This window comes from Schistocerca cancellata, chromosome 2 (genome assembly GCF_023864275.1).
Source record: "Schistocerca cancellata isolate TAMUIC-IGC-003103 chromosome 2, iqSchCanc2.1, whole genome shotgun sequence".
Taxonomy (NCBI): Eukaryota; Metazoa; Arthropoda; class Insecta; order Orthoptera; family Acrididae; genus Schistocerca; species Schistocerca cancellata.
This window is the reverse complement of record NC_064627.1, coordinates 648,191,312-648,204,839: the sequence shown is the minus strand read 5'-3', so window position 1 is coordinate 648,204,839 and position 13,528 is coordinate 648,191,312.

Here is a 13,528-nt window from a genome sequence, read left to right as displayed (position 1 = left end):
AGTGTCAACTTCGTTTGCGCGAACAATACTTTTAGCACTCGCAAACAAAGTTTACACTCGGCGCAGTGGCTGACGGGAGTGACTGTAAAGGCATTTCCCATTTACAGTCGCTCCCATCAGCCACCTCGCCGAGTGTCAACATTGTTTGCGCGAACAATACTTTTAGTTACAGTAGCTATAGCATTATGAGTTGTAGCTCCATTCCTGGAGAATTAGAGCAGAGGACTAAACCTAAATATAGTGGCTAGCAGAACCCAAGATCTATTTTTTTAAAGACAGGCTCTATAAGAAATTACAGTTCATCAGCACAGAACCAGAAAATTTGGTTGCATATTTGCCTTGCTTGCAGTTAAGCTCTGCAGTACGACATGGGAAAGTGCTTTAACCCTTGAGCTGGGTTCACACAAACAACAAAAGTGTCGCCACAGCTGGTAGAACACAACAATTGCATTGCAGTTGCATGTGCAAACTGCCATTCTTCGTGACGTAACCTAGGGTACGCAACTTTTAGAAATCTACTTTCGGGTCCTGCATTTGGGTTTTGTCTTCCTTGTATTTAACTGTTGTCACAGCTCTAAGGCCGTAATCTGACTGTAACATTAATATCCTCCAATATGATTTCAATTAACGTCATATTGGAAGCTGTGAAACTATGTAGAATTTGTGGCGTCCTGTGTGAATGGTAGCTCACTAGCCCACGATGCCACTACAGCAAGCCACAAGTTGTGGCACCACATTAGATGCTTGAGTGAACCGGGCTTTACAGTACCAACGTACTTTTCAATGCGCAATACCAAGGTGGGCGGGGTCGGTACTTTGTGCCGCAAAAATGTTTATAATTCAAAGTTCTGTAAGCTATTGCTGTTTAATAGAGACCCAGAAACTAAATTTCTTTTAGCACTCTCTACAAAAACGCATAAGGTATTTTTCACGTTTTTCGTCATTTATTTAGTCATATTTTCTTGAGCATCTACATCTACATCTACATCTATACTCTGCAAACCACCATGAGGTGCATGGCAGAGGGTACGTCCCATTGTACTAGTTATTGTGATTTCTTCCTATTCTGTTCACATATGAAATGTGGGAAGCATGATTGTTTGAAAGCATCTGTGCATGCAGTAATTATTCTAATCTTATCTTCACGATCTCTGTGTGAGTGATACATAGGTGGCTGTAGTGTATCCCTAGAGTAATCACTTAAAGCCAGTTCTTGAAACTTTGTTAATAGACTTTCTCGGGATAGTATACATCTGTCTTCAAGAGTCTACCATTTAAGTTTGTTCAGTATCTCTGTGACTCTCTCCCGTGGATTAAACAAACCAGTGACCATTCATGCTGCTCTTCTTTGTATATGTTCAATATCCTCTGTTAGTCCTGTCAAGTATGGGTCCCACACATTTGAGCAATATTCTAGGATGGGTTGCACAAGTGTTTTGTAAGCAATCTCTTTTGAAGACTGACTGCACTTCCCCAGTATTCTACCAATAAACCTGCTTTACCCACGACTGAACCTATGTGATCATTCCATTTCATATCCCTACAGGCTGTTACGTCCAGGTATTTGTATGAGTTTGCTGATTCCAACAATGACTCATTGATATTATAGTCATAACATGCTAAGCTTTTTGTTTTTGTGAAGGGCAAAATTTTACATCTGAGCATTTAGATCAAGTTTCCAATCTCCGCACCACGTTAAAATCTTGTCAAGATCTCACTGAATGTTTATGCCTTCAATCAGATAGTACTTCATTACAGATAATGACATCATCCGCAAAACGACTCATTTTACCATTAATATTGTTTGCAAGGACATTAATACACAACATGAACAGCAAGGGTCCCAACACACTTCTGGGGCACATCCAAACATACCCCTACATCTGACGATGACTCCCCATCCAAGATACTGTGTCCTCCCTACCAAAAAGCCTTCAAGCCAGTCACAAATTTCACTTGTTACCCCATATGATCACACTTTTGACAATAAGTGTAGGTGCAGTACTGAGTTAGCTGCTTTTCAGAAATTAAGAAACACTGCATCTACCTGAGTTGCCTTCATCCAAAGCTTTCAGTATGTCATGTGAGAGAAGTGAGGTTTGTGTTTCACGTGATTGATGTTTTCGAAAACCATGTTGGTTGGCATTGAAGAGGTCATCCTGTTCAAGATACTTCAGTATGTTTGAACTCATAGTATGTTCTAACATTCTACAACAAATTGAGTCAAGGACATTGGACGGTAGTTTTGTGAATCACTTCTGCTAATCTTCTTGTAGATAGGTGTAACTTGTGCCTTTTTCCAAGAACTGGGCATGGTTTTTTGTTTCAGGGATCTACAATAGACTACAGTTAGAAGAGGGGGCTAACTCAAGCGAAAATTTAGTATGGAATGTGACAGGGATTCTATCAGGGCCTGAAGCTTCATTCAGTTTTAATAATTTCGGCTGTTGCTCAGCACCACTGATGCTGATACTTATTTCATTCATCTTTTCACTGGTGCAAGGATTAAAGTGGGGCAATTCTCCTGGATTTTCCTTTGTAAAAGAGCATTTGTAAACAGTGTTCACTTTTCTACCTAAATTTCAGTTCCTGTTTCATTCGCTAGGGACTGGACGGTGCCAGTAACAGCCTTCAAATACAATGAGAATTTTTTGGATTCTGTGAAACACCACTTGGCAATATTTTGCCACAATAGTCATTGAAGGCATCACTCACTGGTCTCTTGACAGCCAAAAGAGTTTCATTCAGCGTCTCTCTGTCTATAGATCCAATATATTTCCATCAAGAGTAGGGTTCCTAACTATCTGTTCAAGGTAGTTTTCAGAGAAGGCTCTTAGTAAAGCTTCACAGGATGTCTCATGCCCATCACTTACAAAATTGTAATTTTCCCAATTAATTGTTGGATGATTAAAGTCTCCATTGATGATTCCTGTATGATTGGGGAACTTACATACAAGTGAACTGAGGTTTTCTCTAACATTTTCAGTTACATTAGGCGATGAGTTTTGTGGGCAATAGAAGGATCCAATAATCGTTTTATGTCCACCCCTCATACTGAGTCTTGCCCAAACAATCCCACATCCAGCTTCAATTTCTATCTCGGTGAATTTGAGTTTTTTGTCTACTGCGACAAATCACCATCTCCATTTCCCATTTGCCTATCCTTTCTATACACACTTACATTTTCCCCAAAAATCTCACTGCTATCAAAAATTTCAGGTTTCCACCAGATTTCTGTAACTAGTATTATGTGAGCTTCACTGCTTTTCATGAAAGCTTCAAACTCTAGCACTTTCTTGCTTATGCTTTGGCAGTTTACCATTAGGATTTTAATACTCTCACCTGTGGGAGACATTTCTTTCGATCCTTCACTGATACTTCTGGGTTTCCTACCACTGTTATTATCTGGATTGGATGGAGAGTCGCCTAATCTAGAAAACCCTTGTGTACACCCCACACACAGTCAGCTACCTGAGTAGCAGCCTCTAATGTGTAGTGCACACTTGACCTCTTTAGGGGGACCATACAGTTCTCAAACCTGTCCAGGAAGTCGCAGCCTAGCTTGTCACAGAACTTTCAAAGTTTCTGGTTCAGTCCTTCCACTCAACTCAGAACCAAAGGGCCAGAATTGATTCTGGGGCAATGTTGCAAATTGAGAGCTTCATTGAAACTCCATGCACAAGGCTGGTCTTCTCAACCTTCTCTGCCAGTCGTTGGAATGACCCAAGAATGACTTCAGAGCCTAGATGTCAGGCATCACTTGTTCCAACTTGTGCCGCAATCTGCAGTTGGTTGCACTCTATTCCCTCAATGGCTGCTGGAATAGTCTCTTCAACATACTGAATGAGGGCCCCAGGAATGCACATTGAGTGCGCCTGGTGTCCTTTCCTGACCCTTGCTGCCATTTCCCTACGGGGTACCATCATTCGTCATACGTTTGAACTGCCGGCGATTAATAAACTCCTACGCTTTTGCGTTTACCTCCTCCTGACACCGGGCAAAACAGGTTTCCCCATAACAGGTGAACTGAGTCCCACTGGATCAGTTTCAGTTTTAGTGAGAGACAGCACCTCTAATCTGTTGGTTATGGGGTTCAGTACAACACCCTGAGTCCTTCCTGGTCCCCATCCATCCTATACAGGATACCCAGATCTACCACTGACAAGCCACTCGCAGTCCTGTACTTTCTGTGCAGGAGACAGCAGCCACAGCAGAGGGCAGTACTTGAGGTATCTCTGGTACAGATACCACAGGTACATTGGTATTAAAAGTCATTACAGAATTACTGAAGAACATTTCATTATAATTCAAAAATATTACAGACATTTAAGTCAAATACAGAAGTTTACATCACATAGTTTCTGGGATCAATTTCCTCAGAAACATCTTTACACTTAGAACATACACTATGTGATCAAAAGTATCCAGACCCCTGGCTAAAAATGACTTACAAGTTTGTGGTGCCCTCAATTGGTAATGCTGGAATTCAGTATGGTGTTGGCCCACCCTTAGCCTTGATGACAGCTTCTACTCTTGCAGGCATATGTCCAGTCAGGTGCTAGAAGGTGTAAGGTTTCTTGGGAAATGGCAGCCTATTCTTCACAGAGTGCTGCACTGAGGAGAGGTATCGCACAAAGTCGGCGTTCCAAAACATCCCAAAGGTGTTCTATAGGATTCAGGTCAGGACTCTGTGCAGGCCAGTCAATTACAGGGATGTTATTGTCGTGTAACCACTCTGCCACAGGCCATTCATTACGAACAGGTGCTCAATCGTGTTGAAAGATGCAATCGCCATCCCTGAATCGCTCTTCAACTGTGGGATGCAAGAAGGTGCTTAAAACATCAATGTGGGCCTGTGCTGTGATAGTGCCATGCAAAACAGCAAGGGGTGCAAGCCCCCTCCATGAAAAACATGACCAGACCGTAACACCACCGCCTCCAAATTTTACTGTTGACACTACACACACTGGTAGATGACACTCACAGGGCATTCGCCATACCCACACCCTGACAGCGGAATGCCGCATTATGTACAGTGATTCGTCACTCCACACAACCTTTTTCCACTGTTCAATCGTCCAATGTTTACGTTCCTTACACCAAGTGAGGCGTCGTTTGGCACTTACTGGCATGATTTGTGCCTTATGAGCAGCCGCTCGACCGTGAAATCCAAGTTTTCTCACCACCCACCTAACTGTCATAGTACTTGCAGTGGATCCTGTTGCAGTTTGGAATTCCTGTGTGATGGTCTGCATCGATGTGTGCCTATTACATATTATGTCCCACTTTAACTGTCGGCGGTCTCTGTCAGTCAACAGACAAGGTCGTCCTGTATGCTTTTGTGCTGTACATGTCCCTTCACGTTTCCACTTCACTATCACATCAGAAACAGTGGACCTAGGGTTGTTTAGGAGTGTGGAAATCTCATGTACAGACATATGAAACAAGTGACACCAAATCACTTGACCACATTCGAAGTCCGTGAGTTCTGCGGAGCACCCCTTTCTGCTCTCACAATGTCTGATAACTACTGAGGTCGCTGATATGGAGTACCTGGCAGTAGATGGCAGCACAATGCACCTAATATGAAAAACGAATGTTTTTGGGGGTGTCTGGATACTTTTCATCCCATAGTGTATAAACAGTTTGCTTACTGTGATTACTGCTTGTGTACCTCTTATCGTTGCTACAGTTCACTGTTTTTTTATTCACTTTATTGTACTTCACTGCTTTTGAATGGCTTTCATGACAACACAAATGATATCTTTTCCTACCTCCTTCAGAGGAAGGCTGCTCCTTCAGCTTCCTTTGCAGCAGCCTTCTGCTTGATATTCCATCCAAGAATACAACCCATAGCTGAAACCACACACATCTGGAGTCCTCTAATACACATAGCCTTTTCTTCAATGTATTGTTTTGAGAGCTGTACTCCCAATTCTTGAAGAAAAAGCTGCTGCTTATTTGATTTTGTCTTATTCCACTCTAGGTAGGTGAGAAGGAACAACGTACAACCATTTAATGCTGGTTTGTCTACAATAATATGGAAAATACATAGTGGTCACCATCTTGTAGTTCTCTTAGTTGAAAATTTACTTGCCATTTGATTGATTGTGTCAACACCACCTTTTACCTCATTGTAATGTAAATTTATGACTGTTTATTCTTAGTGTCATTAGGTGAGCCAATTGCAACAGTATAATGTAGAGTCGACAGCAACATAAGGTTTTTTTATGTTTTTCACAGGGGATATAAGAAACAGTTGTGATTGGCATATTTCCAGTACTAGAATCACTGAAAGCAAATTTAGTGGAATATAATTCTCTTCTTGAGATGTCTTTCTGTTCTCGAGGAATATGCTTCCAATTAGATCGTAAGTTCCCACAAGAGTTAGCTTGCGATTCCTCCACAGATCTTCGGCCAAATCAGCTGAAGTTTAATAATATCTGTCTGTGGTGACATTGCACTGTGAATTATGTATAGGAACAACCAGCCATTTCACAACAGCTGCAGCTGAATTTGATTGTTGTGGACTATCATTTTTCTTCCCTGTATATGGCTCCATGCTGAGAACATAGCTGGTTTTAGAGTCCATGAGCACTCTAATAAGTTTCTCCTTCATGAAGACCTTGAAGAGACATCTGCCACAGAACAATGACAAAATTTCATCAGTAACAGTGTGCATCCCAGCAGAATTGTATCTTGTCAGTAATTCATTCATTTTACCAAATACTTCTCACATTACAGCAAACTTGTCATGTTCCCTACATTCACTTCACAGTTCTCTGTCATCAAAGTTTAGTGAGATGACAGAATATTAACACTCATAGTGGCAGTACAAGAGAACCTTCCTTAAGTGTTGGGCCACAAATCACGTATGGGTGACTTATTACTGCCCTCCTTCACCACAATAATAAGTAACCCTAAGTAAGTCATTAACTCAAGTCTGCATGTTTTGGGTACATCTTGTCTCAGTGCTTCTCCATTGGTATGCTTTATTATGGCGCTAACGATTTCCCAGTAACATCATCATCCACTGCACGCACTGCCCCGAGTTCATCTTCAGAGTTTGTTCATACACCATCACTGTCCAAATCTTCGCGCACTACACATTCCTCTTCAGTTTCCTTCACTACTTTACCACTATCATCAAATTCAATTTCAAGATCTGTAGATTCTTTTAAAATGTCTAATACCTCTCTCTCAGTAAGAGAGCGACTGTACATTTTCAATCACAGTTGTCTCCAACAATGGACAAAATGGCACTGAATAAGAAGGAACAAGAGACAATCATAAATCAAAGAGAAACGAATAATTTTTTTGATCACTGTAGCTACCCACACAGAGAAATTCAATGCCCCAAGGATCTACACTATTGAAATGTTATAATTTATGGAATAAGACATTCGTTGTCAAGTCACATGTACTATGGGAGGTATACTTTACGACACCAACAATTAGACTTAAATTAACGGATTAAGTTTAGCTGAAAAAATTTATACATTTATAAAATCTGATTGAGGAAATAATAGAAAAAAATAAATATTTTATCTGAATTTTAAAATGTTAAATACCAATCTACACTACAGCATTTACAAAAGGTGGCATAAAGTTTCCCCCCCACCCTTGCTACTTTAAGTGTTAATACTCTTTTCATTAAGTTAATGTGATCGTTAAGGTACATCATCATCTTAGGCATTGAAATGTGACTTATTTGAATAGTCTTTCTTTGTTGCGGTATTGTTTCCATTTTCAGAACTTATATATGATGGGCAGACATGTAGTACTTTTTATGAAATTAGTATGTTTCTTGCCACATGCTATTTGTAATTGCATTTTCATTCACCCTATGATGAATGTGAAAGTTGTGTACACTATCGCAAATTGTGGAAATGTAGTTTTGTGTATTCTCATGTTTAAGCTGTTCGTGTGTATGGTTTCTGATGCAGAGACTAGAAATTTGTTTGGTTGGCTGTTGGAAACTACTTACCTGGTAGTTGTTGAGACCAAAAATCAATGCAGCACACAAATTCAATATGAGTCTGGTTCACCTTGCTGTCTCTCCATCTAACTACTGTGCAATAAACCATAAAATCAAATTAACAATTTTCATTAGTGATAATTCACCCCTGTAAGACAAGAATTTTACTGTACACCTGCTAGTGACATCAGTACTATGAAAATTTTTCAATTGCAGCTAATTTTGCATAATTTAGGTGAGGTAATTTCATCACTATGCAATGTGATTGTGCTAAACTGAATGATCTAAAAATGTAATAATCCCAAATACCCATTTTCTCAGGTGCAGAGGTTGCTATTAGGATCAGTAACATCACTATAAAATTGAACCATTTCGACATTTGTCTCCTGGCTGTTTTGACAAAACTAACTGACTGCTACTGAATTCTAAAAATTACTAACTGCCCAGTTACAAACTGACACTGACATGTGTCCAGCTGACAGCACATTTGGCAAGTTAGTAGGCCAATGAAAAATAATTTCTGCTGTCCCAATATGACGACTTGAAGTGGAATTCTTGCAGTGTGTTGAAGCAAGGCTTTTACAATGTCACTCACACCTTTCCACATATGATGACTATTGTAAAAATTCTTAGCATTCAGGATTGTCCACAATAACCCATACCCCATAGGACCACACAGTACAGTACCTATTGAACAATGCTCTAACAACCCTGCTGAGGAAATCTGAGAACAGTCAGTAACTCAAGCTACTATCACAAAAGATAGGTCACTGGATTAGAAGTTTTTGAAATTCTATGCTGAACTTTCCAAATACGTTAATGTGGCCATTGTCCAAGAACTGCACATGCTCTTTAGCACAAGCGTGTGTGTTTGAGGCAGTACTACTTCAAGCACAATATCAAGTTTACTGTCGTGTTTTATGTCAGAAAAAGCCAATGGAGAAAACTGAGTAAGTTCAAATACAGAAAGATTGTGGGTAACCTAAAATTCAGAATTATTGGCAAATTTTGTAGAAGCTGTTGGTGCCCAGGACCATTGTCAAATAAGCCCATGTAAACCGAAAATGTCTTGCAAATGTTAAATCTAATCATCCTTCTCACATGACTAACAAATTAACTAGCAAGGACTATCAGATTATAAAATTAAGTGCATAAATTTATCAACAAATATTCTTTCTAACGGTTGTGGAAAGGTTCCTTTGCAGTTCAGTTACAGAGGCCAATAAACAGAATCTGTTGCAGTGGTTTTCAAGTCAACTGTTGTCCACAAATCACTGATGCCAGAATAAATGTGCAATATGGTCTAGAAAGGTTACAGTACTGGTTGTAAGTCAGTTCTATGTACCCAATAATCCAGCACTGATTATTTACTATACCTCAGGAGGAACGAAAACACTTTCTTCAGTGAATAAGATGACAGTGCATTACATAATGGGACAGTATGGAGTGACAGGAAGCATGTGACAAGATAGTGAGATTCTACACTTAATGTCATTTCTCTCTCTCTCTTTCTCTCTCTCGAAGTCTCACTTGTACTAATCACACAAGGTCATCATTTAATCTTACTGTCTGAAATGATGTGCTCTGCTGTGCGTAAACAAAATGTCCATACTAGGCCAAAAGTGCCTTTATCCCCATCCATTGCCCATTTGCTCGACAAATTGTAGAGCTGTGAAGTCAGGTGGCACACCATCTCATTTGTGGATGGTTTTGGTGAGAAACTGACTCGCAAATGCAGCTTACATACTATGCTGCCTATAGTAATATATTATTGACCAACAACACACATCTTACCCATTAATACAGTACCAATGCACTGTTGCTTTATCTGAAATTGCAACAAAAAATTAATGTTCATACCTACATTCTCTATTTATTACTGTGTGTACTCTTTTGACACATTTCACTTCAGTTTCTTCTTTCTCATATTCTAATCTCCCCAGACCTTAGTTCTTTTCCTTATTTCACCTTCTCTTTCTTTCCCACATTCATTCATAATGTTCTTTAATGGATTCACACACTGGTTTCATAACATCTCCATTACTCAACATTTACTTATTCCGATTAGAGTCCAGGCACACACTCGTTGTTCCATAACCTTTTCTTATATGGTACTACTGGTCTCTACTGTGGAGAATTTTCTTTGAAGTGCTCTTTCTCGTCAGTTGTCTGTGCAACTCCATCTAACTACTCTGTTTTGTCTTGTCCTCTATTACTAGTACACCCTTTGTACAATAAGAAAGAAGAAAAAAAATCAAATCTTCATTGCTGTGAACTGTTTGCTCCACTGTTTCTCGTATTATATCTTCCTTGACCATAGCACATTATAAAAAGACTACACTGTTCTGTTCAAGGTGGTGGTCCTTTGACCTTCAGCTAGTGGCTGTTTACATATAGTCTTCATATTGCTAAGTTCCATCAGTCAGTCTCTTATTCATTAGATTCTTTAAAATGATAGCATTTGTGTAAATTTGCTTCTGTCAGAACTCTCTTTGTTCCACAGATGTTTGGTTATGCTATTGATAACTATCAACTCTGCCATGTTTCACAATTTACTGGCCTGTTGGGTGAGCTTTCAGATAACCTGAAATAAGAGGAATCTCTTAGACTACGTCCTTGGTGTAAACAGTCAGGAGAATAATGGTATGGTACAGGGTTTCTACTGGGCCACAGTTTAACCATTAATCTTACAAGAGCAATTCCAAACTCTGGCCTGCAGGGGAAACGCACTGCTGAGCACAACATGCTCATTTTCAATGGCTGCTTCACAACCTGTGCCACCTGGATCCTTCCCTCCATCTCCAGCTTCTCTAAACTGCCTACATACCCCGACAGGCAAAAAAGTTCACAAAAATTCAGATTTATTCTTCAGCGTCAGTTGCTCATTTTTAAGTGGGTGGCGTGTTTCAGCCTCTCTGGATCAGTGTCAGACCTATGTAATTCCATCTGCAACCTGTTATGTCTGTGACAGAACTTCATCTGAGTCACATATGTAAAAATGTGCAACTTAAACTGGAGAATAAATGAGAAATGTGTTAAATAGTAAGACAGTTGCTGTTCTCTCATGACGAATGTGAGTTATAGAGAAACTCCAAATAGTTTTGAGAATGTATTAATAAGAAGTATAGAAACATTAAGATGGTAGTTTTAACGCTTCAGGTGTTCTTTGTAGTATCCCCCTCTTGACTAACATGCACAGGACATCCCTACAACCAAGTTAAACTGCCAGAAAAGCACTTTGGGATGATGCTCATCTCACATTGTCTTGAATGTCAGTTACATTGTCAAAGCACTGTCTCTATGTGAATTTCCATATTTTGTCATAGGTTTGTATTTGTAACACCAAGTCTCATCATCCATGAAGTTTTTTTTTTTTTTTTTCAGAAAAGAATTGCTCATATTTTGCACTTCAATCAATTCACAGCCAATGTTCATGCATCATTTTTGTTCCGGAGTCAAGGTGTGCAGAACAAACTCTGCACAATGCTCTCTTCTTCAAAGCATTCCGGAGAATCTCTTTAACATCTGATTTAGAGATGATGTCCCATTACAATTTGTGATAATGTAGACACACCAGGACTATACATCCAAGGCTGAACACTGCCTGCTCACAACTGATTTGCTGAATGTACACCTGTTGTTTACAGTTGTTTGTTCAAGCTGTCACCATAGTTAATATGCCAAGAATAAAATCAGTCTGGCCTTTTTGAATGGATGGTTTAGATAGGAAATATCCGTGCAGCACATCCTTCGTTTCCATAGTTGTCCTGCCCTCAATCTCTACTAATGCCTTGCACCCACCCCTTCTTCCCAAGCCCCCCCCCCCCTTCTTTTGTTCTGTCACTCCTTCCCAATCCACTCCTCCCACATTGTTGTTGCCGTCATCATCATCAACCTGTGCTGCATGAACTCATTGGTTCTGGTGCCCATGTGTAACATTTCTATCCCATGCATCTGAAGCCTCACCCTTACAAGTTCCTATCTTGTACACCTGATGCCCCCCACCACCCGTCAAGCCATCAGCCACCCTTCCCCAACCCTTCTTTCCACTTTGCCTCTTTTTGCTCCTCACCCCAGCCTACCTTTCGAACTGCAGCCCCAGCACTGTATATTCAGCAAACACAATGTAGCTGTACAGGTGTGGAGGCAGATGTGTATGTAGGTGTACTCTAGCTCAAAGAATGGAGTCATCCAAAAGCTATCAGAATTTCAGTTTTTGTTTGTATGCTTGTCAACAGCTCAACATCTCCGCTGTTCAACGAGTTACCACCATTATTTCTGAATTATTTACCTTCAACCAGAACTTTCCACACTTTATCTAATTATAGTAATCCAGAGTTAATGTCCATTAATTATCAGTATGAATAGGTTAGCACTAGTCAATTTGTTGTTAGTACATTTTACAGAAAGCAGCTGCTTCTGCCTATCAATGGATAACTTTTCATATCCCTGAAAGCTCCCCTTCACTATTTTATTTATTGGGCATACAATGTGAATGAATAAATCCCTCACACTTATGAATGAGCTCTGCTGTTCTGGCAAGTGCAGTAGCATTGCAGATAGTTGTGACAACTGTCAACTGAGTACTTACCGTATTTACTCGAATCTAAGACGCACTCGAATCTAAGCCGCACCCGAAAAATGAGACTCGAAATCGAGGAAAAAAATTTTCCCGAATCTAAGCCGCACCTGAAATTTGAGACTCGAAATTCAAGGGGAGAGAAAAGTTTTAGGCCGCACCTCCAAATCAAAACAAAGTTGGTCCATTGTAATACGAGACACAATTTAGGTCGAATGAATGACGATACAGCTACAGGAGTTTGGTTCGAGTCGTAAGCTTAACAGTTAAGTTTTACCAGGTAGCCATTGCTATACGTCAGGCGCTCCGTCCGTATTTATACGGGTACCCTTCCTTTTCACGTGCTTCGTCTGGTTTGAATCGATTGCTTATTTTGCTTTGATCTGATAAGTGCCGTTTTCTTTGTTATAGGTGTTAACGTCACTCTGAGCTGAAAATGCATTACTGTACTGTGTAATGCATTGTTTGTCTCATTCTGATAGTGCGTGTTTACGGCCTGTCGCCGCGCGCGGCATGGCTTGCTTTTGTGCGCGCTACCGCCGCTTACAATTAAGAAAAAAGAAAAGAGAGGAATCGTCTCACTAGCGAAACAATGGCAAGAGACTGCTATTTGTTGTTACTTACACTGCTTTCTTTGATAATGATCAACAAGAACCAAATAATAGACTGCATATGATAGAATATGTTCTGAACGAGAGTTAGGCGAAAATTTTTCTCCGTTTGAAAATCTTTGCGGCCGCTTCTCTAGTACGTCAAATTCTGCACAGGAATTAGTCATCTTAGATTTAAAAATCTAATCAGTTGCCGTGCTTAATTTCTGACTGTATCACTATTAGGCATAAGAAAAATACGAATGTAAACATGACACGATACGTATATTCTTCCGCGTTTGCTGTTGTCTCACTCTAGTTTCGTAGTTTATTAGGCAGATAGGATTTAAATGAAATAGCAGCAAACACGAAAGAATACGT